The sequence below is a fragment of the Petaurus breviceps genome, unplaced genomic scaffold (assembly GCF_028583685.1).
Source record: "Petaurus breviceps papuanus isolate PSGF00001 unplaced genomic scaffold, PetGlider_PUasm1.0 490, whole genome shotgun sequence".
NCBI classification, from domain to species: Eukaryota; Metazoa; Chordata; class Mammalia; order Diprotodontia; family Petauridae; genus Petaurus; species Petaurus breviceps.
In genome coordinates this window covers 28135985-28148548 of record NW_027186352.1, presented here as the reverse complement: position 1 = coordinate 28148548, position 12564 = coordinate 28135985, and the positions used below count along the sequence as shown (strand labels likewise).

The 12564-nt window shown below is 36.0% G+C and overlaps 1 pseudogene; it reads right to left on the bottom strand.

Moving 5' to 3' along the window:
- Positions 1–11281: 11281 nt before the first annotated feature.
- The window catches only part of LOC138172100 (ribonuclease H1-like), a 98416-nt pseudogene continuing 97133 nt past the window's right edge, over positions 11282–12564 (bottom strand).

Genomic DNA, 12564 nt, shown 5'->3' with positions numbered 1-12564 from the left:
TCTATCTATCTATCTATCTATCTATCTATCTATCTATCTATCTATCTGTAAAGTGGTTTTCCTTAGCAAGCAGAAGTTTCATCTTGTCATATTAGACCAGATTGAATGTGAAAATACTGAAATTTTAATCTTTCATTGAAGGAAATTTCTCTATTGACAGAGGTTTTTTTTTATTCTAGAAAGAGAAAAATTCTATCCAATTTAGCATTATGAAAATTTATGCTTAAATCCAATCAAGAAGATATAAATGTTTAGTTTCCAGTGTTAAAAGACACCTTTTCTCCCTAAAATCTGAGATTTTAATGCTTATTTATAGCCTACTAATAATTTTCCCTTTACTCTGGTCATCCTGGAGAAAGCTAATAGTAGATTTTAACAAGCATAGAAAATGTGTGTGTGTTTGCTTAAAATTAACAAACTACTTGGGGCTGCTAGGTGGCACAGTGAGTAAAGTGCCAGCCCTGGAGTCAGCAGAACCCGAGTTTGGTTCCGGCCTGAGACACTTAACACCCACACAAAAAAAATAGCCATGTAACCTTGGGCAAGTTACTTAACCCAAATTGCCCTCCAAAAGGCAAAAAAAACATTAACAAACTAAAAACATTCACCTTTTAGTAAACACAGGTGACACTCCAAACTGTTCAGAAGTCTAGGTCATGTGGGTGCTAGCCTATTCAGGTTCTTTGCAGCAGAGAGCAAGTCACAGAATTTCAAGAACAATCCCATCCAATGAATAACTCTCATTTAAAACTCTTTGCTATAGACTTTTGCCTATTCTACAGCATATGTGAAATAACACTCCACAGGAATACATTCACTGATCTTGCTGCATATCTCTGACCACTCCAGTCCATTTTACAGCACAGGTGTATAATATTCTTTTTTTTTTTAATACAGGTCCAACCTTCTGAGTCCCTTACTCTAGTGGTGTCAAACTCAAATAGAAATCAATTGGCCACATATTTATTTAGGAAAAAAATAATAATATCTATGTGACATAGCATCTTTATTTTGTCAAATATTCTCCACAAGTAATTTAACTTGTGTGGCAGCACTATGGATTTTTTCCATTTTCTAGGACAGGACTCGAGTTATACACCTCTGCCTACTTACTGAGTGCAGTGACTTCCTAGAAAATGCACAGTTCTCTCTTTAGCTTTAAAAACCCTACAAACATGGTCTCTATCTTATTTTCCAGGATCAATGGACATAATTCTGTTTCCATTTTGTCCCACCAAATTATCCTCTCTTTTCCTCAGTAAGAAGATAGTCCATCAGCTTTTGCATTGCAAAACCCTCCACCCCAGTACATATCTGGAATTTACTCTTTCATTACCACCAAGTATAAAGTTCCCTCTCTTCCTTTAACATGCAGTTTCACCTATCATTTTCCAGAAATCATTACTGAACTCCTCCCAAACTGCTAATGCCTTATCCCTTAAACTACCTTTTATGTAACTGTTGTAAATATTTGTATTTTCTGGTTTTCTTAACCCTGTATACATTTTGTTTTTATCTGTCTATCCAGTAGATTCTAAGCTCATAGTAAGTGTTGTTATTGCACATTCATTTTGAGTAATGTTTGACTCTTCATGACATCACTTGGGGTTTTCTTGGTAGAATGCTGAAGTTGTTTAACATTTCCTTCTTCAGCTATTTTTTTCTATTTTTAAATAAGATTGTATGTTTATTTTTAATTTACATCATTCATTTCCACAAGATTTTGAGTTACAAATTTTCTCCCCATCTTTCTCCTACCCACCACCCAAAAAGGGTGATCCCACTGTATCCCCCCTCTGACTTTTGAGTAGGGCAAGGTGGTCTCTCTACCCCAGTGCCTATATATCTTATTTCCCAGTTGAATGTACTCAAACTTATATACATACATACATACATAGATACATACATACATATACACATATATACATACACATGTATATATAATATATATATATTTAAACATTTGATTTTACAACATTGTATTATAGATTCTTTTCTTTCCTCCCTCATCACGCACCCTTACTGGGAAGATAACCAATTCAATGTAGGTTGTACATTTGTAGCTATGCAAAACATTTCCACAGTGTATATATTGTAAAACATTAACTATATTTCCCTCCATCTTATACTTTCCCCCCACTAGTTCTAATCTCTACTTTGACCCTGTCCCTTTTAAAAAGTGTATGCTTCCAACTTCCCTCCCCCCAGACCTGCCCAACCCTCCATCATCCCCCATCTCATCCCTCCCCCCCTACTCTCCTGTAAGGTGAGATACTTTATTTAGTGTATATGCCATTCCCTCCCTAAACCAAATTCAATGTTAGTAAGGTTGACCCATTCCCTTTTGCCTTCTTGTTCTTCCATTCCATTGTAACAGTGTTCCCTTGCCTCTTATTATGTGGGATAATTTACCCCATCCTGTCTCTCCCCATCTCCTCTCATTATATTCTTCTGTCATCTCTCAGTTTCACCATTTAATTATCATCCCTTCCTATTCAACTGGTCCTGTGACCTCTTTCTATGAATTCCTGTATGCATGTATGTGTGTATATATGTATATACATATATGTATATGTACACACATTCACATATGTATCCATATGCCCATATAACCTCTATACAGACATGTGTGTATGTATACATGCACATGTGTGTATATGCATTTCTATTCCCTTCAACAATTCTCATACTGAGAAAAGTTTCATCAGTTATAATAACTATTTTTCCATGTAGGAATGTAAATATTTCAAATTTCATGTTCCTTATGATTTCTTTTCCCTCTTTACATTCTCATGCTTCTCTGGCTTCTTGGGTCAGAATGTCAAATTTTCTATTCAACTCTGTTTTTTTTTCATCAAGAATGCTTGAAAATTCACTATTCCACTGAATGACCATATTTTCCCCTGAAACATGACACTCAGTTTTCCTGGGTAGGTGATTCTTGGTTTTAATCCCAGATCCTTTTACCTCCAGAATATCATATTCCAAGCCCTTCAATCCCTCAGTGTAGAAGCAGCCAGATACTGTGTTATCCAGATTGTATTTCCACAATATTCAAATTGTTTCTTCTTGAGTGCTTGTAATTTTTTCTCCTTGAGCTGAGAACTCCAGAACCTGGATATAATATTCCTAGGAGTTTTCTTTTTGGCATCTTTTCTAAGAGATGATAGATGGATTCTTTCAACCTCAATTTTGCACTCTGGTTCTAAAACATCAGGGCAATTTTCCTTGAGAATTTCTTGAAGGATCATTTCTAGGTTCTTTTTTTGATCATGGCTTTCAAGTGGTCCAATAATTTTTTAAATTATCTCTCCTGGATCTATTTTCTGGGTCAGTGGTTTTTCCAATGAGATAATTCGCATTGTCTTTTTTTATTTCCTTTGGTTGTGTTTAATAGTTTCTTGATATCTCATAAAGTCACTAGCCTCCATTTGCTCGAATCTAATTCTTAAGGAATTATTCTGTTCAGTGAGCTTTTGAGATTCTTTTTCCATCTAGCAAATTCAGCTTTTTAAGGCATTCTTTTCCTCATTAGCTTTTTGAGACTCTTTTCCATTTCATTTATTCTATGTTTAAGGTGTTAGATTCTTCAGCCAGATTGTTGACTCTCATTTCATAATTTTATTGCATCATTCTCATTTCTCTTCAAATTTTTGCTCCACTTCTCTCATTTGCTTTTCAAAATTCTTCTTAAGCTTCTCTATGGTCTGTGATCAGTTCATATTTTTCTTAGAAACTTTTGGTGCAGTTGTTCTGAATTGGTTGTCTTCCTCCATTTCCATGCTTTGATCCTTTTTGTCCACAAAATGGGAGTCCAAAGTTGGATTGCTATGCTTGCTTTGCTTCCCTTACTTGCTCATGTTGCCACTCAATTACTTGACTTTTGAGCTTTTAGCCACAGTAGAACTTTGTTTCCAGAGAGGAGAACTTTGTCCCACATCACTGGGGTTTTCTCAGCTGCTGGAGCTCTTAGTTGGTTGCCCTCTTAGAAGCCTCCACTGTTTGTGGCACACTGGTCACACACTCCAGGACATCGACCCTATATAGCAATCCAGATCCAAGCAGGTTAAAGCAAGAGCAATTGCCCCTTAGACTGAAAAATTGCTCCCCCTACTATCTGCAGGCGAGGAACTCTGAAGTAACCACAGTGGTGGCGTGCCTCAGCCACTTCTCCCTCCCATGGGCAGAAGCCAGACATCACTCCTGAACCCCCTGTTCCCAAAGTCCACTGACCTCTCACTTTGTTTTTGGCATGTATGGCTTGATAATTCTGGAAACTGCCACAGCTGCTGGTTATGCACTCTCCCAGAAACCCTCCAGTTGAGGCTGGTCGGGCTACCCAGGGACTAAAATCATGGACTCACACATTTGGCTAGGCTTGGCTCCCATCATATTGTGATCGACCCTTCCTGCCGGTCTCCTGGGCTCTCCCCAGTGGGAGGTTTGTTTGTCTCTCTCACTTTGTGGGTTCTGTAGCCCTAAAGTTTGTTCAGAATCATTTTTATAGGTATTTTAGTAGGTTATGGGGGGAGTGCAGGGAGTCTTCTGGCTTCCATGCTGCCATCTGGGCTCCTCTCTCCAGGTCATTTTTATAGATGATGAAATTAAAGTGAGGGTTAAATGACTTGAACAGAATCAAACAACTTGCAAGTATCAGAAGCCAAATTTATACTCAGCAAAGTGAGTGACTCCAGCCCTGCCACTCTATATATTATACCACTATTTTTCCCTATTCCAAAATCCTCCCCCATTAATTACCAGAAAGGGTGAGGGGGGTGGGGGGAGAGCAGACAGGTGGCTCAGCAAGTAAGAGCACTGGCCTCAGTGTTGGGATGACCTGGGGGATTGAATCCGGGCTCAGACACTTAGCATCCACCCAGAAATACCTGGCAGTGTAACCTTGAGCAAGTTACTTAACCCCAATTGCTTAGGGGCAGCCAGGTGGCTCAGCAAGTAAGAGCACCGGTCCCAGTGTGGGGATGACCTGGGGGATTGAATCCAGGCTCAGATACTTAGCACCACACCCAGAAATAACTGGCTGTGTAACCTTGAGCAAGTTACTTAACCCCAATTGCTTTACAAAAAAAAGAAAGGGTGAGGGGATATACTTATTATTGTTCATTCATGGCTAACACTTCATGAGCCATGGACCAAAGAATGTTTTTCTTTTCACATGGTTTTCTTGGCAAAGATTCTGGAATGGATTCAACAGTGGGTTGAGGCAAAGAAACATTAAGTGACTTTTCTAAGGGCCACACAGCTAGTAAGTTCCTGAAGCCATATTTGAACTCAGGTCATCCTAACTCCACAACCACTACTTTATTCACAGTCACCTAGCTGCTGTTACTCATAGTATTCATATCTATGAATATTGAGTAGGTACTGCTTGATTCGTCTTGCTTATAGCTCAATAACATAGTGCAGTTTCCAACACATGCATTCATATTATTTAGTAATGAGTAATCATTGAGTGATTGGCATATTTATTGACACAAGAGTAAGTCTAAAATATTTATCTATTTTGCATATAAATGAATACTACTCAATCAGAGTTCAAACAACTTTGTTCCTGGTAACATTGTCATGTGAGAAATATATCATTTCGAACTTCTTCCAAAATAGTGAGCAGGTAAACAATCCATATTTAAAGATCATCAAAATGAGGAGCCAGACAAATGTTCATATCTTATCCAAGTTGCAAAATTATATGGTAAAAGGACATAATCTTGGGTCCAATTTTCCAGTAAGTACATTTCTGCAATTACCTGAAAATGAAAAGTAGAATGAGTGATGAAGAAAGAATATGGCATATTGTTAGAGTGAGTTTTAATTTCCATAAAAATACAAACGCACATTGATCAGGCACAATTAAATAAATGCTTTCATTTAAAGGAGAAAGGCAGATTTCACTGATATTTCTTCACATCTCTTAGAACTTTAGTAAGCTATGATTCCAAGGATCTTACAAACTTCAAAAAGGAGTTGTATTTGCTGAGGAAAACATAGTTTCACATTCATGGAAGAAATTCTTTATTTGTAGATGGAACGTGGTGTGTGTGTGTGTGTGTGTGTGTGTGTGTGTGTGTGTGTGTGTGTAGGAAGAGCTGGAGAACATGAGAAAGTTTTAACACATATACAATTAGGAATATCTATCTATCTATATAAATATATACGTATATATATATATATATATATATATATATATATAGTGCTGAGAGCGTTTAAAGGTTTACAAAGTGTTTTTCTAATAAAAACCAAGTAAGAGATTACCACGAGTAATACCCCCATTTTGTGGATGCAGTTACTAAGTCTCAGAGAGATGCAGCAATCTGCTTAAGTTTAAGACATATTTTACCAAAGACTCTCCTAAACCTTATCCAGAGCTTTAAAAAAATAAACCATGTTTGTTATCTATTGTTATGATATGGTCATGGCAAGAATATCCTCTTTATTTTTACCTTTTTAAAAAATATTTATTTTTAATCTTTAACATTTCTTTTTGTAGTATTTTGCATTCTAAATTTCCCCTCTCCCTGTCCTTCTCCCTCCAAAAGTCATCATATAATATGATATAGGCTATACGTGTTTAATCTTATTAAACATATTTTCACATTAGTCATATTGTGAATGAAGAATCAGAAAAAAAGTGAAAAAAATGAACAAGAAAAAAAGGAAAAGATAAAATAGTATGCTTTGATGCACATTCACACTCTATAGTTCTTTCTTTGGATCCAGATAGCATTTTCTATCACTAGTCTTTTGGAATTGTCTTAGATCATTGCATCATTCAGAAGGGCTAAGTCTAAGAAACTCATTGATTGCACAATGTTGTTGTTACCATGAATAGTGTTCTCTGGGTTCTGCTAACTTTGCTCAGTATCAGATCATGTAAATCTTTTCAGGTTTTTCTAAAGTCAACCTGTTCATGTTTCTTGTGCAACAAAATATTCCATCATATTCACATACCACAGCTTGTTTAGCCATTCCCCAAAAGATAGGCATCCCCTAAAATTTCCAATTCTTGGTCACTACAAAAATGCAGCTAAACACATTTTCGTATGTGTGGGTTCCTTTTTTTTTTTATCTTGTTGGGATACAGAGCAAGTAGCAGTATTGTTGGATCAAATGGTATACATGATGTCATAGTACTTTGGTCATGGTTGCAAACTGTTCTCCAGAATGATTGATAACTCTTCTATTTACAAAGTTCAGAATGAATCAGTAAAACCTTTTTTTATCAAATGTAATACTCAAGTTGGATGACCACATTATAATTCCTCCTTTCTCTCACATAACTTCATACTTTTAAAAAAATATATTTTATACATTTAACTTATTTCTCAATTATATTTTTAAATGTTTAAAATTCATTTTAAATATTTTGATTTCCAAATTCTCTCCCTTCCCTCTTGCCCTTGCCCCACCCATTTCACATAGGCTGCTGGAAGCCACTCAGTCTCCAGCATGGCTAGCTCATCTCAGTCTGCAAGAACACTCATAGGAATGGGATCACAAAAATATCCAATACCACTCAAATTCTCTCAGGGTGTTTGTGCAAACTTGTTTGGGGGAAGTTCATGCCCTCTTATTTATGACTTTTGTTCTTAATGCCCTCCTGTGATGTTTACGTTTACACAAGTTAATCATAGCATTGACACTTTGAGATCTAAAATATCATTTACTCTACAAAAGGCAAAATAAATATGAATAATGTCAATACAAGAATGATAAATACAATACAATGGATACAAAAACCCAGAAAACATTCTACTACTCTCATCAGTCTATGTGAGTAAAGGACAGTCAATCTATAAATATTTATTAAGAGCCTACTATATTCCAGGCATTATAATAATCACTGTGGATACAAATAAAGGCATGTAAAACATACAAATAAGGTGCCATCAACTTAAAGTACTCTTCTTTCATATAAAACAATTCAATTTTAAAATTAATGAATGGAATTTTTCAAGAAGAGATAGAATTCATTAGCAAATAATTTATCAATTGAAGTCAATCGGTAAAGTTATTTGCTTTTACTATATCAAGGGGTAGGGAAACACAAAGGGGAAAAAGAATAAGCCTACTATGTGTCAGGCACTGTGCAGTTTGATTTCTAAAACGACTAGGAAATCAGCTTCATTTAAGTAAGAAATTTAAAAATATGTTTGTGTAGAAAAAGTAAGAATGACAAAGAAAAATATGAGATTTGAGTAATTTCAAACAAAAATCAAATGTAAAGTATAAAGAAGCAAATTGCAGTGAAAAGCATGTAGGGTGATGCTTTTGGGAGAGGGAATTGATGCTGGATGTTTTGAAGGGAGACTTGCTGTTGTTTTCAGTTATGTCCCACTCTTTGTGACACCATTTGTCTCTTTCTCAGCAAAGACAATAGAGTGGTTTGGCATTTCCTTCTCCCGCTCATTTTACAAATGAGGAAAATGAGGCAAATAGGGTTCAATGACTTGCCCAGGATCATATAGTTATTAAGTATCTAAGGCCATATTTGAAGTCTTACTAACTCCAAGTCTGGTGCTCTATCCATTATTTTACCTTGCTGAAGGGAGATAGAGGGTGGGAAAGAAGCTTTATTACAACTATTTGAAGAAGTCAGGAGCTGACTCCTAGTTCCTAATTGTTTGAATAAATTTTTAAGTTTGTTCATAGAACATTTCAGCTACAATAATTACCCTGCAGTACCACATAGAAGTGAAGGTGAAGCCTTTCAGAAATTTCTCTTTCTATTTGCTGCCACACTCATCTTAGAGGAAAAAGAACTTTGGAGCTATTAACTACACAATATAGTATAGTTCACTGCAGTAAATTGTGTACAATATAGGTACAGTAAATAGTACAGAGAAGGGCCCTAAGAAGTCATATTGACTAATACTCATTTATCAGCTAAGATACTATGTTTTATAGAGATAAAATATTTTACCCAAATTCACATAGTGAGTGCACAGCTTTTGGTTAGAATATACTTTCAGTGGAGGTAGGAATTTATATTTTTTTAAATAAGCATTTATTTATTCCTTTATATGGGACAGATATTTTTCTAAACACTTTACATATATTATCTCACTTTATCCTCAGAACCCACATGGGAGGTAGGAGATATCACTATCTTATTTTACAGATAAGAACTCTGTTTTCTGGCATCTTGAGGTCAGTTCTCTAACCCCTATATCAATTTATTTATTATACTAAAATTACCTCATAGGTACATGGTTATTTTATCTATTTGATTCATATTGGGTGAGAAACTATGTAATACTGGAAAGAACAATGTTCAGTTAGAAGACAATGAGCATTGAAGAAAATTGAGGTCATATCCTATTATACATAAAGGATTTCCAGCCAAAGATTTGCATGGACTTCTACAAAATTTGGCCCAGTTCTATTGTTCACTAATAACAAATTGACCTGAATATAGGAACAAAATATCACCATGTATTATTATGGAAGTGTAGCAGCTTGCGTGATAGAAGTAATGGTATGAAAACATGATAGCCCTGTCTTTTATACAATGAGTAGACGGAAGACAGATAAATGCAGTAGAAATGGGCATAGCACAAATCAGTGCTAGCACAGAATTACTGTCAGACCCGGGTTGATCTTCTAGCTCCAACAAAATGTGAAGTCCTTGAAAACACATTATATATCTTACCCTAAGTTCTATCTTCTGTTTAATTATTACACCATAGTTTAAACCCTACTGGACTTTTGGAACAAGAGTGTGAAAAATTGAAAACAGCATCTGAGTATGATATTGTATTATTTATTCCTTTATTGAAATCTTATTCTACTGTTTTATTTTGAACATGGAGGTGATGGTTTTTGAATGTTACAGTAGCAAAAAAAAAAGGACTCTGGCTGATTCTACCAAAATGAAAATAATATAACCATGAATGCAACAATGACTATGTCCTTCTGTTTTTGGAATACCATCTTGAGTTTGTGAATGTCCCCTGGAATGGTCAAAGTCATACAATGACCATCAACCAAGTCAGAGGGTTTGTGGTCTGGTTCAGTGGAGGTATAAGTACACTACTTAAATTGCAGGTTGAAATGTAATTAACAAATGTATAATATTGCTCTTTTGTACATGTTAATACTCCTTCTACTCAAAATTCTGAGTTAGTTCAAAAAGTCCTCTAAAATTTCTATGAAAGTGTCCCTTGCATCATTTTCTATGAAAAAATAATATTCTATTACATTCAATATGATAATTTGTTCAGCTGTTCCCCTGTGTGTAGAAGGAAATACACATTGACTTGGCTAAAATGTGAATTTATTTTAGTTAAAAGGGCATAGCTGTTATAAGGTGATAGTTATACTTTCTTTTCTCCAATTAGTGGGAGGTAGAACAGAGAGAAAATAATTATTTACTAACTGAATGAAGATTTTTTTAATGATGTAAAAGTATATCTTATCTATCATTTTAACTTCTTTCTTCTATCATATTCCACATATCTGGATATATTCAAATGTTGATTGTTTCTAGCTTTCTTGTTGAGAGGAGTGTTTGATATGCCTAATCATGGTTTGAAATTCTCAGCTCAATTGATTAGCTTTAAGTGATGATTCCTGGGAACAGAGTTAAAGGTGGATGTAGCTCAAAGAATGGATGTGAATAGGTGAAATAGTGTCTAAAGTGAGGAAAGAGTCATTTAACAAACTCTTCCAAATCTCAGCTGAAATTATAGTATTGATCAGACAATCTTAAAGATTTTACCCTTCCACAACAGGAACTATTTTGAATGAATGAAGAAATTTGAAAAATGCTATCAGTTGATATTAATGGCAAAAGAAAGACATACAGTGGTTATATGTAGCCATTAGCCTACTACCAATGACATATGCATATACCTACACATGTGTATAGATAGTGATATAAATTATGTATGAGTGTATATGTGTACACATTGTATATATGTATATAAACATATTCATATAAACACATGTTCAATCTATATCAATATCTACATATATGCGTATCTCTGTATATATACACACACATACATGCATACATGCACATATACATAAAAAGGAAGCAAGCTGGCCCAGTACCAAGAAAAATGGAAACCTGATGGAGTGCTCAGAGTCTACAATGAAAGCTATGAAATGTCAAAAATGCCTAAAGTAATGTTTTAATGAGACTTACTATTTTTTGTCTTAAAGTATGCAACTGTACATATCCTTAATTTCATTAGTTCTTACTAATATGGATGATTCTGAAACTTTTTATGGTCTACCCTCTTTTTTTTGGTTTGTTCTTTCATTAGATTATAAAAATTATGCTATGTCGATTCTTGAGATTTTTTAGCTCCTCTTGCTAATCTATCAGCTTCTTCATTGCCTGCAAACCCTGAATGACCACAAACATGAATCCATTTAATGTCTATGTCTTGAATAAGTGTATCAAGCTTAACAAAGTCTTCTTTGTTAATGACACCTTTTCCTGTGCTAGTTTTCCAGCCATTTTTCTTCCAATCTTTAACCCAACTTGTTATACCATCTATAGTAAACATACTATCTGTGTAGAGAACCAGTTTACTGATGTTCTGCTTCTTGGCTTGCTTGATTGCTTTGCAGGAAGCATGTACTTCTGCCCTGTGGTTTGTCTGTCGCCCAGGAAGTCTATCACCCACATTTAGAGGATGGCTTGGCCCCCAATAAACACCAATGCCTGCTCGAGCTTTCCTCCTCCCATTACTGGAGCAGCAGCCATCTGTGTAAACCACAGCTCCATCTCCCATGTAAAATGTTTCTTTGCTAAGTAAAGGTACTCAGTCTGTATTTTGTTTTCTAAGCTTTGCACAAGACTCTTCCTCTTTTTTTTTTTAAGCAATTGGGGTTAAGTAACTTGCTCAAGGTTACACGGCCAGGTGTTTCTGGGTGGGTACTGAGTGTCTGAGCCCGGGATTCGATCTCCAGGTCATCCCGACACTGGAGCCGGTGCTCTTACTTGCTGTGCTACCTGGCCGCCCCAAGACTCTTCCTCTTCATCTGATGACTCACAGGGTCTCTTGTGTGGTCTCACTTTGGGGTCTTGTGTGTCCCTTTTCTTTTTCCTCTCTGTTCAACAATCAGGGCTTGCAGTATTTCGGACAAAGGCCCAAGACTCATCCTCGGTAGCGAACTTCTTGAACATGGCAACAGGAAGTCGGTTCAGTTGTGCTTGACATTCACTCCTTTGTTGTGGGCGTGCTTCATGAACGCCTCACCGTTGCTGTTCAGTGGTATCCAAGTCTTCGTGATCTTATTTGGGTTTTCTTGACAAAGCTATTGGGAGTATGTCTCACAGATAAACCACAGGAGGCATTGGAGTCCTTGGTCTCCAGCCTCTACCAGGTTCACTCTTGATCTGGTTAGATAGGCACACAGCTTCTAAGGCCACTCTTTTTCTGAAGAGATTTTTACCAATGATGTTAACTGGTATAAAACTGGTGTCTAATATGCTGAACCAGTATGCAAAATGAAATGCTCTTTTCCTTCCTTCCTTCCCTCCTTCCTCCTTTCTTTCCTTCCTTCCTTCCTTCTTTCCTTCCTTCCTTCCTTCCT